At 36.8% G+C, this 13,642-nt stretch overlaps 1 long non-coding RNA gene across 1 annotated transcript in view; it reads left to right on the plus strand.

Moving 5' to 3' along the window:
* LOC132593613 (uncharacterized) overlaps nt 1–2,179 on the plus strand; it is a 59,606-nt gene extending 57,427 nt beyond the window's left edge. The window contains exons 2-3 of the long non-coding RNA XR_009559309.1: nt 1,641–1,790; nt 1,920–2,179. This is a non-coding gene — a long non-coding RNA (uncharacterized lncRNA). The remainder of the gene's footprint in view (nt 1–1,640; nt 1,791–1,919) is intronic.
* Nucleotides 2,180–13,642: the final 11,463 nt, after the last annotated feature.

The raw sequence follows: 13,642 nt of genomic DNA on the forward strand, positions 1-13,642 counted from the left end.
TTTCCTCTGGCCGTTACTGCGTACAAGTCATTGTGTTGACATAGCTTTTCATTTCCCTTGGGTAAATATTTTAAACTGAAATTGCTAGGTCATAGGGTAAGTGTATTTTTGACTTTAAATGAAACAAAACTGCTAAATGGCTTTCTAAAAGAGTTGTATCCTTCTTTATTCCCTTCAGCAACATTAGAGTTCTGGTTCTTCCATATCGTCTCCAACATTTGGTATTGTCAGCCTTTTTTCATTTTAGCCATTCTAGTGGGTGCATAGAACTACCTCATTGGAGTTTTAATGTGCATTTCTCTGACATCTAATGATGTTGAATACTTTGTGCATATTGACCATTTTTATATCTTTCTTTGTAGAGAGTCTATCCAAGTGTTTTACCAATTACATTATTAGTTTGTAGGAATTATTTATATATTCTGTGTACATGGGACTTTCAACTTTATTGCTTTCTGACTGTGAAGGGAAGGCATCAGAAGGTTTTGAGCATGGAATAATGCAGAACCAGTCGTAGAGATATACAGATTTTGCACTGTACAACTTCAGAGGCTGCCATTCACATTTGTAGACATCATAGATATGTATATCCATTACAATTCTCCATAAGATATCAGCAAATGTCTTCAGGAAGAGACAGCTTTTTAAAACTCACTCAAAAACACTATTTGTGTTAGAGGTGGACCACTGTCATGAACTTTCACAAGGATCATTCTGTATTTTGTGTGAAAAATAGATTGTAGCAAAGCAAGGATAAGAAGTTTCTCGAGCAGAAGTTTGAAAGTATCCATTTTTTTAAGTTGCATAAGGTATGAGAAAAGAGAAACAATCTAGAGCTGTAATAGTTTCCAAACAATTCAGAGGAAATATGGACCAAGGATACATAAGGTTAGAAAATGAAACTTTTTCACATTTCGAGTCTCTATAATTAGTGTAAGTTTCTCAAAGTAAGAAATCACCCCAGGATACAGATAAAACAAGGGCAAGAGTGTAAAACCCTTTTTAAAAATTCTTTGAAAGATTTAAGGTGATATTTGCTATACTCTCTCAGCTAAGCAAAAGAGCATCTAAGAACCTCAAAGGCACTGTCCTGACATGCTGCTCCAAGTAGAGGGAAGTCTGTCTGAAAATAGGTTGTGTAAACGGATTTTATCTTGTGGAATGAACTAGAACCTGATACATAGAAATCCCAAAAAGTTTTTAAGGAAAGGTTATTAGATTATACTAAGAAGGGTCAAAGACAATGGAAAATGAAAGAGATCTCTGGGACCCTAACTTTCTTCAGGCTGAAAGCAAGCTGGAAAGGTTAGTCAGCTACAAGCACAGCCATTTCCTATGAAAAAAGAAAGATATCTAGAGCACAGTACTGACACCCAGAGAGAAAAACCAAGAGCTGAGAAGAACTATGAGTTAGGGGACTCCTCTCAGGGATTAGTACTGGGCCCTAATCAAGAAACATTCTTTACGCCTGTAGAAGGTAGAATTAACACATATATGGTTAGAGGTGAGAATTGCTACAGACCAGCAGTTCCATGAGTTTCCTGTCCTTTGACTTTTTAATGGAGTATCTATAGCCAATATCCTACCCCTCTTTCAACACTATATCTTGTGTGAGTGGGAGGAGATAATGTTATTTTTAGTTCACAGGTCTCTGCATTAAGAGTATGGAGGAACTACATGACAAACTACATCCAAAATATTTCATCTATATCTGGACAAGATTTACGTGATGAGATCAGGGACTTTAAGCTTGGTGCTCTGATTGGATGAAATTTTGGAGTCTGAAAGAGGTGTGAGTATGCTTTGCACGTGGAAGGGGTATGGATTATTCTGGCCTTAATTGACTGTGGTAGGTTATTTGCAAAGCTAGCTGCAACAACCCTTTATATTCTGTATGTCCTTTTACTCTTTCCATTCAGAAGCAGAGTCTCTTCCCCTGCTCCTGATCTTGAATGGCCCTGTGACTTGCTTTGATCAATAAAATGTGCAGAAGTGAAGGTGTGTAACTACTGAGGCCTGGCAGAATTCCAGAATGTGATGTCATGAAGCTTCCACCTTTAATCTTTTGGAACATCCTTCTGAGACTTCTCAGGATGAAAGAAAACATGAAGGAAAAGGCTAAACCATCAGCCAGCCCCAACCAACATACTTGGGATGAAGCCATCTTGGGACTCCTAGCACAAACCTATGAGTGAGCCCAGACAAAGTAAGACAATTCACAGAAATTTGAGAAACAATAAATTGTCATCGTTTTAAGCCCGTAAATGCATGTGTGCTTTATTACACAGCAATAGACAACTAAAGCAGAAATTGATTTTATCAAAATTTTTCTCCCAAAGAAAACCCCTGGCTTAGATGTCTTCACAAGTAAATTATAAAATATTTATTAAATAAATAAAGCCATTCTACACAAACTCTTCCTAAAATAAAGGAGGAAGGAACATTTCACATCTAGTTTTTTGATGTCAGTAAAACTGATGTAACAAAGTATATTTATTACAAGTGTTAGGTCAATATCCCTTTTGAACGTACCTGCTAATATCCCTAAGAAAATATTGGAAAATTGAATCAGAAAATTTATAAAATGAAAAATCCATTAGTTCCAAGTGAGTTTTATCTCAGGAATGCAAGTTTGGTCTAATGATAATCAACCAATAATTTGCCATCTTAGTAGAATAAAGGGGGAAACTATGGTCATCTCAATCAATGCATAAAAATTTGAAAATTGATGCCTTTTTATGATTAAGAAACACTGAGAAAAATAGTAATAGAAAAGAATGTCCTCTGATAAAGAACATCTATTAAAATCCTACAATGAACAGACAGAATATTTTGTCCCTAAGCTCCAAAAAAAAACAAGGATATTTGCTCTTATCCCTTCTATTCAACATTGTACTTGAGGTCCTAGTAAATAGTAGGTCAAGAAACAGAAATAAAAGGTTTGGGGTGGGAAATGAATAAATATTGATTGATTTAAATATATTTTTTTAAATAACGTGATTATTCACATAGAAATTTCCAAAGAGTCCTGCCACCACTCAAGCAAAGAAATAACCTGCTCATGTATCATCAATAGATAGCAAAGCTATTTGGTGAAAGTTTAAAGAGGAACAGGATACTTACAGAATTTCAAAACATCTCCCCACATATCACTTATCAATTACAAAGCTAAGCAATGGTTAAATTTACTACAGAGAAACCTCACAGACATCATTTTAATCAAGTGATCAAAGCTAATATCACCAATAATGGGACACATAATGGGAGAAGGTTAATGTCACCAAACATGTGCCTCTTGATATGAGGTACCATAAAGAACAAAACATCACTCATGTAGTATTTTTGTCCAAGATGCATAACCTGAATGTAACCATGAAGAAATATTTTTAAAAATTGAGTAACATTCTAAAAACTGACCCTTACTCTCCCAAAATGTCAAGGTCATAATGGGCTAAAAGATTAAAGAGTCATGACAATGAAAAAAAAAATAGAGCTCTTGAATTGGCTCCTGAATTAGGGAAAAAGTGATATAGAGAACATAAAATTTGAATATAGGCAGTATAATAAATCATGTTATTATATTGATGCTAAATTTTCTGAATTTGATCAATGTACAGTGGTTTTATAGGAGAATGCCCTTGTTATTAGGAAATGCATATTGAATTCTTAGGACATAAAGGGTTATTATATTTGTAATGTACTCTCAGATGATTCAGAATAAAGTAGATGTCTCTATGAGTGTGTACAGATGGAGGATATGAAGAAGTGCCTTATTGTTCCTATAACTCTTACATAACTTTCAAATAATTTCAAAATAAAAAGTGTTTCTAAAAAATGGTGGAAACTATCATAAACAGGATAACACATGCTTAGCATACTGCATTCAAATCCTGGTTTTAAAAATCCTATGAAAATAAAAAAGAAAGAAAGAAAGCAAAAGGAAGGAAGGAAGGAAGGAAGGAAGAAAGGAGGGGAGGAAGGAAGAAATGATATCAGAAAGTCAGTTCCAAGTCGTGGGTCATGATGTTGCAACCTCTTAAACTCTACAATCTCAAGTTCAGACTTCTTTTCTAAACCATCCTCAGTCTCAACCTAATTTATCTTTACAGACATGTCTTCACTGCTTCCCACTCTTCTTTTTTCTTTTTAACATCTTTATTGGAGTATAATTGCTTTACAATGGTGTGTTAGTTTCTGCTGTATAACAAAGTGAATCAGCTATACATATACATACATCCCCATATCTCCTCCCTCTTGCTTTCCACTCTTAATCTTTGATGCTAGTTAATCTGATCTGCCCCAGTACTCCCAGAGACATTTCTGTTCTTTCCATCTGGGCTTATGCTGTCCTTCACATCAGAAACATTATTATTATTTTCTCTACCTATGCATTTTCTCCTGTTTCTTCAAGTTCCTTCTTAAATTCTACCTCTTCTCTGAAATCTTTTCTAATGACTTCAGTCCATAATCATCTCTCCCTCCTCAGAACTCTTGTAGTATCAATTGTGTGCAATACATTATTGTATTGACTGGTTAGTTGATCAACTGGAAGTCACAGCATACCAGGAGACTGAAGAGGCAAGATTCAGTGCCTGGGCATGTCTTCTGTTTAATAACTTTCACTCTTTCATGTTGCTTCACCTTGTTCTAGTGGACTCCCTTGTTGCCCACTGACCCCCAATCTCTCAAGAGGCATATACCTATCTATATTAATACACATGGCAAACTTCCAATCACAGCCAATATTGTACCCAGACTTACTGAGTACAAAACTAGGTGTCCCATAACCAGTTTTTACTGATCTTTAAGAGTCTGGAGAAAACAATACCAGAACTCTATCAGACATATTTCCTTCAAAAGGTACAGGAAGATATCACTGAGTATGAACAATGAATGAAGAGATACCAAAGCTGTGTGCCTACTTTAAATTTTAGACAAATTGACCAGTCTCCATCCCATAGTTTTTCCATAAAACAACCTATCAAAGAATTATAGTGGTACATCTTAAATCAAACTAAGTGACACTTAGTTCGCTGTCCCCCCATCCCCACCCCATTTTACAGGAAAACAAAACAAAGCGAAGTATAACAAGACAAAACAAAGCAAAACAAATGGAAGTCTAGTAAGAGTAAATTAATTACTCAAGGTACACAATTATCAGGAAAGATGGGTCTAGAATCTAGGTCTCATAACTTATTTTTAAAATTTTCTCTGCATTTCAACTTCTCTGATTTTTGCCCTTAAATATGAAAAATACATCTTTTAGTTTCTATCAACTACTATAGTTGTGGAAATACTCTACTTCTGCACATGTAGCAATAGCAAGGGAAGGTGGAAGTTCTGATATTCTCCATGTATTTTAAGTCACCAATTTTAACACCAAAGAGATTTCCCATTCAGCCTTTGTCTCATTTTACCATTTGTTTATTCCCAGTGCATAAGATAACAGAACCTTAATAAGCATAAATGGTCTTCGGGACTCAAGGCTGAGGGAGTGGATAAAAGGAAACAGTACCAAATAAGTTCAGTTTATTCTTCATCATACAAAACACATTCCTTCAGACTTACTGTAGGCTTGTGCATACCACTGGACTAAAATTAGACCCAATGTTTATTCCTGGAACATTGTTTGCTTTACTATTGTTAAGTACTCCAGGCAAAGTGTTTTTTCCCAAGAGATTACATTTGGGGATCACAAAATCTGAGGTTTTCCTTCCCTCATTCCCAGAAGTCATCCTTCCCTCCCAGTTCCTCATAATACGAACACAGGCTTTGTCTTTTATTAGTACACAAACTTCAGCAAGCCCCCTCATAACCATGCTTCTATCTTCTTTCCTGGAAAATGAGAAAAATAATCATAACTGCTCTAGTTATTGCGACTCTAGTTACATAAATATATGTAAAGGTATTTTACAAATCTTAAGACACTGTACAAATGCACAGGATTATATGGTTGTCAGGGCCCCCTAAGAGGTAAATTTCTTCAGTACCACCTGTTATGATTTAATATTTAAACAGAGAGAGATGGAAGAGGCTTGCTTCCAACCAGCCAATAATTGTTAGTTTATTATATATCATTTGCTCATCTAATTATTAATTTGGTAAATATTTGTTAATGCCATACTATGAGCCAGGTATCTGGAAGATACTGGGAATTCAGTGATGAAAAAAAAAAAAAAGAGAGAGAGAGGTGGAAATCCCTGACCTTATGGAACTTAGATCTTTGTGGGAGAAGTCAGGCAATAAAGCAGGAAGAGGATAAGAACAGAAGGTCTGTGTGTGTTAAAATCTTAATTAGAATCACAGAGAAAGTCTCACTTAGAAAATATATCTGAGTAAAATTCCGAAGGAGGATGTGGAGGAAAGCCATGCAGATATCTGGGGAAAGTTTTCCAGGAGAGGGCATTGCGAGGTCACGTGCTCTGAGGTTCACACATGCCTGCCTCTGTGGACAGTGTGCAGCAAGGAGGGTAGTGTGGCTAGGACAGGTGATTGAGGAGAGAAGAGCAGAAAGCGAGGTCAGACAGGTAGCAGTCACTGAGCCAGAGAATGGAGGGGAGATCTGCAACTCTCGCGAGACCTTAAAGGCTACTGTGACCCCCAGCATTGCCTTTTCTATAGCATGATAGGAAGTCATCAGGATGTTTTTAACAGAGGAATAACCATACTCTGACCTAGCTTTTAACACAGCATGATCGCCCTGGTGGCTGTGTCAAGAACAGATTGAAAGGGACACTTAGAAGTGTGTAGAAATGGCGAACATCTAGGAGGTTAAGTTACTAATTCATATGTGAGATGCTGGTGTCTTGGACCAGGCTGCTAGCAGTGGAAAGAGTGACAGTGGTGTATTCTGGTTATCACTTAGGACTATCGCTCCTGCTGTCTTGTCACTCACATCACTTAAGTGAATGACCAGTGTTTATGATGATGATTTTTCAAAAAAACTGAAGCGGATGAGAAAAGCAAAATAACTTTTGGCCTTGAAGGGCCATTATGGAGTAAGCAAGAGGCTTATTTAGTTTTCTTTCTTAGGAGAATTAAGCACAGATAACAATAAAACCCTATTTTCAGCTGGATATGACAGCAATCATCTTCAAAGACTCACGTCACATGAAACTCAGCACCATTTGTAATCATTTTTCTATTGTTGATTAGAAGAGAGTAATCCTGCTGTTTAGCTGTTCTTTGTACACATGATTGGTGTTTGTTTCATGGGCAAAATCAAGTCACAGAACATTCCGTGGCCAACATATTGAGCATGTTTAGTAGAGTTGAGGGACATCTCAGAAACCACGATAGATTCATGGAACAGGCTTACTCCTCAGAGGTCTTGGTCCAAGTCCTAAGTGCCCCTCTGTGGAGCTCGGAGACACAAACACCAATTGAGCAGTGTTCCCTCCTCAGATGTGTGGGTTCCAGTTATAGCCTACTCCTCTAAGCTGTTCAGTTTAGTCTTTCCAGCCTTACCTCTTTGTCCTCCTAGAGTTGGTAGCTGTTTCCTGCAGTTTCTACCTCAGTGATAATTGTGTTTGCTTTTTCTTGTCTCTAAATATACCTTGTGAACAGTTTTAAACTTGTTTAACAGTTTTTCATATTGCATTCTTTAAAAATTACATATGATTCTTACCTCCTAACTGAACCCTAATTGACTCAGAAACTGAAACTGATTGTCCCCAGAAACAATCGCTCAAAGATAGAATTTTGAGATTGGTTTGGTCATGTCTTTGGGCTTGAACTCAGTGCTGAGCTTCTGACCATGATAAATGGAACGCTAGTGATTTATGGAATGCAATGATATCACACTTAAATTATTGCCTGTGATTGATTGGATTGATGCACCTACTGAGGCAAGTGCCTCAGGATACCAAATGTCTGCTACACATCTGAAAAGTCTCATGTAAAGCTACAGGTTCACAGGGAGTTGGGGTATGGACATCTTTGAGGGTACATTATTCAGACTACACACAAGAGCACAGCATTAATTCTATGGTTTTCCATAGCATTGACCATGTGAAAATATCAGATCGACTAAGTTTGAAAGGCATCTTATAGAATGAAAGAGCTGAACTCTTTAAGATTGTCAAATACATGAGAAGAGGAAAAGAGGAACTGTTGCAGATTAAAGGAAATCAATAAGACACGATTAAATTTGACACAAAGGATTCTGTAACAAAAAGAAAAAAGACATTGTTTAGATAATTAGTAAAATTTGAATAGGGTGTGTGGATTGGTTAATGGTGTTATGTTAAAATTGATTTCCTGATTAGGAGGGTGATGAAGTCGGTAAGTGTCCTTATTTTGGTTGGTCTCATACTGAAGTATTTACATTGATGGGAAATCATTGCAGAGAAAAGTTGTGTGTGTGTGTGTGTGTGTGTGTGTGTGTGTAGAGGGAGAGAATGGAGGGCAAATGTGAAAAAAAATAACAATTAGGGAATCTGGATTAAGGAATATGGGAATTCTTTTATTATTATTGTAACTTTGTAGGCTTGAAACTGTTTTGAAATAAAATTATTTTAAGGTAAAAAATTTAACAATAACAGTAATAAAAAATGCAATATTCCCATAGATCCTATGAACATCAAAAGGATGAAAAGAGGATACTGTGAAGAACTTTATACAAATACCTGTGAAAATTTTGATAAAATAACTTCCACAAAAAGGCAATTTATTAAAACAGACAAATAAAGAAGTAGAGGGGCTTCCCTGGTGGCGCAGTTGTTGAGAGTCCATCTGCCAATTCAGGGGACGCGGGTTCGTGCCCCGGTCCAGGAGGATCCCATGTGCTGTGGAGCGGTTGGGCCCGTGGGCCATGGCCACTGGGCCTGCACATCCGGAGCCTGTGCTCCGCAACGGGAGATGCCGTGGCAGTGGGAGGCCCGTGTACCACAAAAAAAAAAAAAAAAAAGAAGTAGAATCTGAAGACTGATATCTACTAAAACATTAAATCTGTCATTTAAAATCCTGCTATAGGGACTTCTCTGGTGGTTCAGTGGTAAAGAATCTGCCTTCCAATGCAGGGCACGTGGGTTCAATCCCTGGTCAGGGATCTAAGATCCCCCATGCCGTGGGCAACTAAACCTACGTGCTATAATTATTGAGAGCCCATGTGCCGCAAATTACAGAGCCCACATGATCTGGAACCTGCGCACCACAACTACAGAGCCCACGTGCCCTGGAGCCCGCGCACCACAACTAGAGAGAGAACCCTCACGTGCCACAATAGAGAAAAGCCCAAGTGCTGCAATGAAAGATCCCGTGTGGTGCAACAAAGACCCGACACAGCCAAAAAAGTAAAGAAAAAATTAAAAATAAATAAATAAAATAAAATAAGATCTGCTATAAAGAAAATCACAAAATATTTGCAAATCATACATCTGATAAGGGGCTAATATCCAAATATATAAAGAACTCATACAACTCAATAGCAAAAAACAAACAGTCCAATTTTTTTTTTTTTTTTTTTGAGATATGAGGGCCTCTCACTGTTGTGGCCTCTCCCATTGCGGAGCACAGGCTCCGGACGCGCAGGCTCAGCAGCCATGGCTCACGGGCCCAGCTGCTCTGCGGCATGTGGGATCTTCCCGGACCGGGGCACGAACCCATGTCCCCTGCATCGGCTGACGGACTCTCAACCACTGTGCCACCAGGGAAGCCCCAAACAGTCCAATTTTTTAAAAAATGGGCAGAAGATCTGAATAGACATTTTTCCGAGAAAGACATACAGTTGGCCAACAGGTATATGAAAATGCACTTAACATCATTAATCATCTAGGAAATGCAAATCAAAATCACAATGAGATGTTACCTCACACCTGTTAGAATGGCTATCATCAAAAAGACAAGATATAACAAGTGTTGGCCAGGACATGACGAAAAGGGTACCCTTGTGCCTGTTGGTGGAAATTTAAATTGGTATAGCCACTATGGAAAACAGTATAGAGATTCCTCAAAAAAATTAAAATTAAAACTAACATATGATCCAGCAATTCCATCCCCTGTATTTATCTGAAGAAAATAAAAATGCTAATTAGAAAAGATATATGAACCCCTATGTTCATTGCAGCATTATTTACAATAGCCAAGATATGGAAGCAACCTAAGTAGCTTAGGTTAGATGAATGGATAAAGAAAATGTGGTATATATATATATATATATATATATATATATATATATATATATATGATGGAATATTATTCAGTCATAAAAAGAAGGAAATTCTGCCATTTTGGACAACATGGACGGACCCTGAAGGTATTATGCTAAGTGAAATAAGTCAGATAAAGAAAGAAAAATACTGTATACTCTCACTTATATGTGGAATCTAAAAACAGTGAACTCATAAAACAGAGAACAGATTGATGGTTGCCACAGGTGGTGATGGGTGAAGGTTGTCAAAGGGGACAAACTTCCAATTATATTATAAATAACTTCTGGGGAATGTAAAGTGCAACATAGTGATTGTAGTGAATAATACTGTATTGTATATTTGAAAGTTGCTAAGAGAGTAAATCTTAAAAGTTCTCATCACAAGGAAAAAAGATTGCAACTATGTGAGGTGATGGATGTTAACTAAACTTATTGTGGTGATCATTTCTATATATAATATACATATATATTCATTATACTGTACTTCTGAAACTAATAAAATGTTAACATGTCAATTATATCTCAATAAAACTGGAGGGGGAGAGGAAAACCCCAAACCTGGATGATTTAATGGGTTAATTCTTTCTGATGTTTAAGGAAGAAATAACACCAATGTTGCACAACATTTTCCTGAGAATAAGAAAAGAAGGAACATTTTACAATCATTTTTAGAATCCAACCTAACCTTATTGAAAAGGACATTTCAAAACTGGAAAATTGTAGATGAAATTCTCTTATGAACATAGATGCAAAAGCCTTTTGAAAAATTGGCATATCAAATCCAGCAATATACAGAAATAGACATACGTCATAACCAAGTAGAATTCACCCAATTTTTCAAGGGTAGTTTAATTTTAAAACATTAATAAGTGTAATGTACATTGACAAAAAAAAAGGGACAGAGGAACATATGATTATTTCAATAGGTACAGAAAAAACATTTAAAATGTTAAGAATTCCTACAAATCAATAAGAAAAGACACACAACCCAGTAGCATAATTGAACAATTTACAAAACAATATTTAAATAGTCAACATACATATAAAGGTGCCTGACTTCATTTGTCATCAGAGAAATGCATGTTAAAACCTTGATATACTACCACCACATGACCAACAGAATAATTTAAATGATAAAGATAAACAGTACTTACTGCTGGTGAGAATATAGAATTGAAACTCATAAACTGGTGGTGGGAGTGGATATAGACATTCTGGAAAACTGATGGTATCTACTAGAAACTAAATATATACTCTATGTTCCAGCAATCCTACTCCCAGGTATATATATCCAACAGAAATGAGTCCATATATTCACCAAAAGTCATGTTCATAGAAGCAATATTCATAACAGCTAAAAACAGGAAACAACCCAAATGCTCATCAACACTGAATGAAAAAATAAATTATGGTATAATCTCACAATTACAGTCATGGTTCTCAAGCTTTTTGGTCTCAGAACCTCTTTAAATTCTTAAAAATTACTGCAAAACCCAAGGAGTTTTTGTTTATGTGGGTTATATCAGTCTTTACATTATTGGAAATTAAGACTGAGAAATTTTAAAAGATGGGAATACGTAAGTACTTTTACATGTCATGTAGCCTCTAGAAAACTCCACAGTACACTCCTGAGAGAATGTGAGTGAAAAGGCAAATGATATTTTAGTTTTACTAAAAAAGTGATTGAGACTGTGGATGAAACTGAGCAGGACGCTGTGGGGCTCCTGAGCAAGGAAGCCTTTCTGTTTAGCCTCCAAGACCTTCCCTGAGTTCCAAAGGACAGGTTCAAATAGTTGCTAATCAAGGAAGGGAGGGAATGCACAGACAAGGGAGGAGCAGTCAAGAAACAATAGTGCAACCTTGGGGCAGGGTCCTGTTCCATCTCAAGGGATACACATAACAATACCTTTGAGCTCTTTATGGAACTGAAATCTCCCAAATAGAAGATGTAGCATTCTTCATTCCAGAGAAGACCACCTGAGGCCAGATTAAAGTAACCAGATAAACTCATCAAGATATTACCTGAGGCCAGATTAAAGGAATGCAGGCCCTGTATAACCCTAATCTTATCAGCAACCCCACCCTTGAACTATTGCTATAAAACTCCTCACCAAATCCTTCCAGGTTGGGACACACAGTTTTCTAGGGCAGGAGCCTGCTGTGTCCCCTTTTGCCTGGCAAAGCAATAAAGCTATTCTTTTCTACTTCACCCAAAATTCTGTCTCCGAGTTTTGATTCGGCACCGGTGCACAGAGGCTGAGCTTTTGGCATTATGGGAACCCTGAAGAGGTCCCAGAAACCCCCGGAATCCCTAGAAAACACTTTGAAAATCTCTGCTTACGCAACAATGCAATTTAACAAACATGCAAAAATGTGGATTAATTTCCCAAACTTAATGAAGAAGACTGACACAAGAGTACATACTGTATGATCCCATTTATATAGAAAGTACAGGAGCAGGCAAACTAAACTATGCTATTAAAAGTGACAATAGGGGAGTATGACTGGAAGGGAACTGAAGGGGGCACTGCTGGGGTGCTCTTAGCGCTTTGTTTCCTAATCTGGACGCTGGTTATATAGGTGTGTTCAGTTTGAAAATTTATAGATCTGTAGCCTTGTAACACTTTTCTTTATACTTATTACACTTCAATAAAGAATAAAACAAATAATCAAAAATATTATAAAAACTTATTAAGCTGCAAGTCTATTTACCACTCAGAGTCATAAAGTCTGTCCAGATAGAGTCTGAGAATTCCAGGCTCCCGGCAACAAGCTTTTGACTTCAGCCCATGACCTCTGGCCTTCGCATGAATGACCTCAGTCTGAGGGATTATAAACAATACTTTTGGGTGTGGAAGCACCGCCATAATCCACTTCTTGGTCCCCAGCTCTTTCCCAGATGCATCTTCACAATAAATACCTTTGTCCCTTTTGTAGGGTGGAGAACATTTATTAGGGAGTAGCCTGAGGCAATGTTTGTCTTTTACCACAATCCCATTCCTAAATTTCCTATTTCCCCATCTCCTCTCTCACTAATTTTACTGTGGGTAATTGTTCTTAACCTTTTTTATGCCACTAACTCCTTTGGAACTTCGGTGACACTTACAGACATGGAATAATGTGTTTGTGTTTAAGTTCATAAAATAAAATGCATAGGGTTACAAGAAAAATGAGATTGAAATATAGACATGAAAATATTAAAAACATATTTCTGATAAATATTTGTTTACTAATTCATGAAATTTAATACTTAGGATACTCAAAATTAATTTAATATCTAGCAGTGAGTCTACTGAAATTTCAAAGTAGTTAACTAAATAATATTTTGAGACATCTGTAATAACTATAATATGATATGAAAGTATCTGTGAATTCTATGGATAACAAATGAAATCACACAGACCCACCTGTGAGTTGGTTTGTTTGTTTGGTCTACATTTATAATTAAAGGAAATGCTAAATTTCATTTAGAGGTTAGTGAAAAGAAAGATG

This window comes from Globicephala melas, chromosome 1 (assembly GCF_963455315.2).
Source record: "Globicephala melas chromosome 1, mGloMel1.2, whole genome shotgun sequence".
Classification (NCBI taxonomy): domain Eukaryota; kingdom Metazoa; phylum Chordata; class Mammalia; order Artiodactyla; family Delphinidae; genus Globicephala; species Globicephala melas.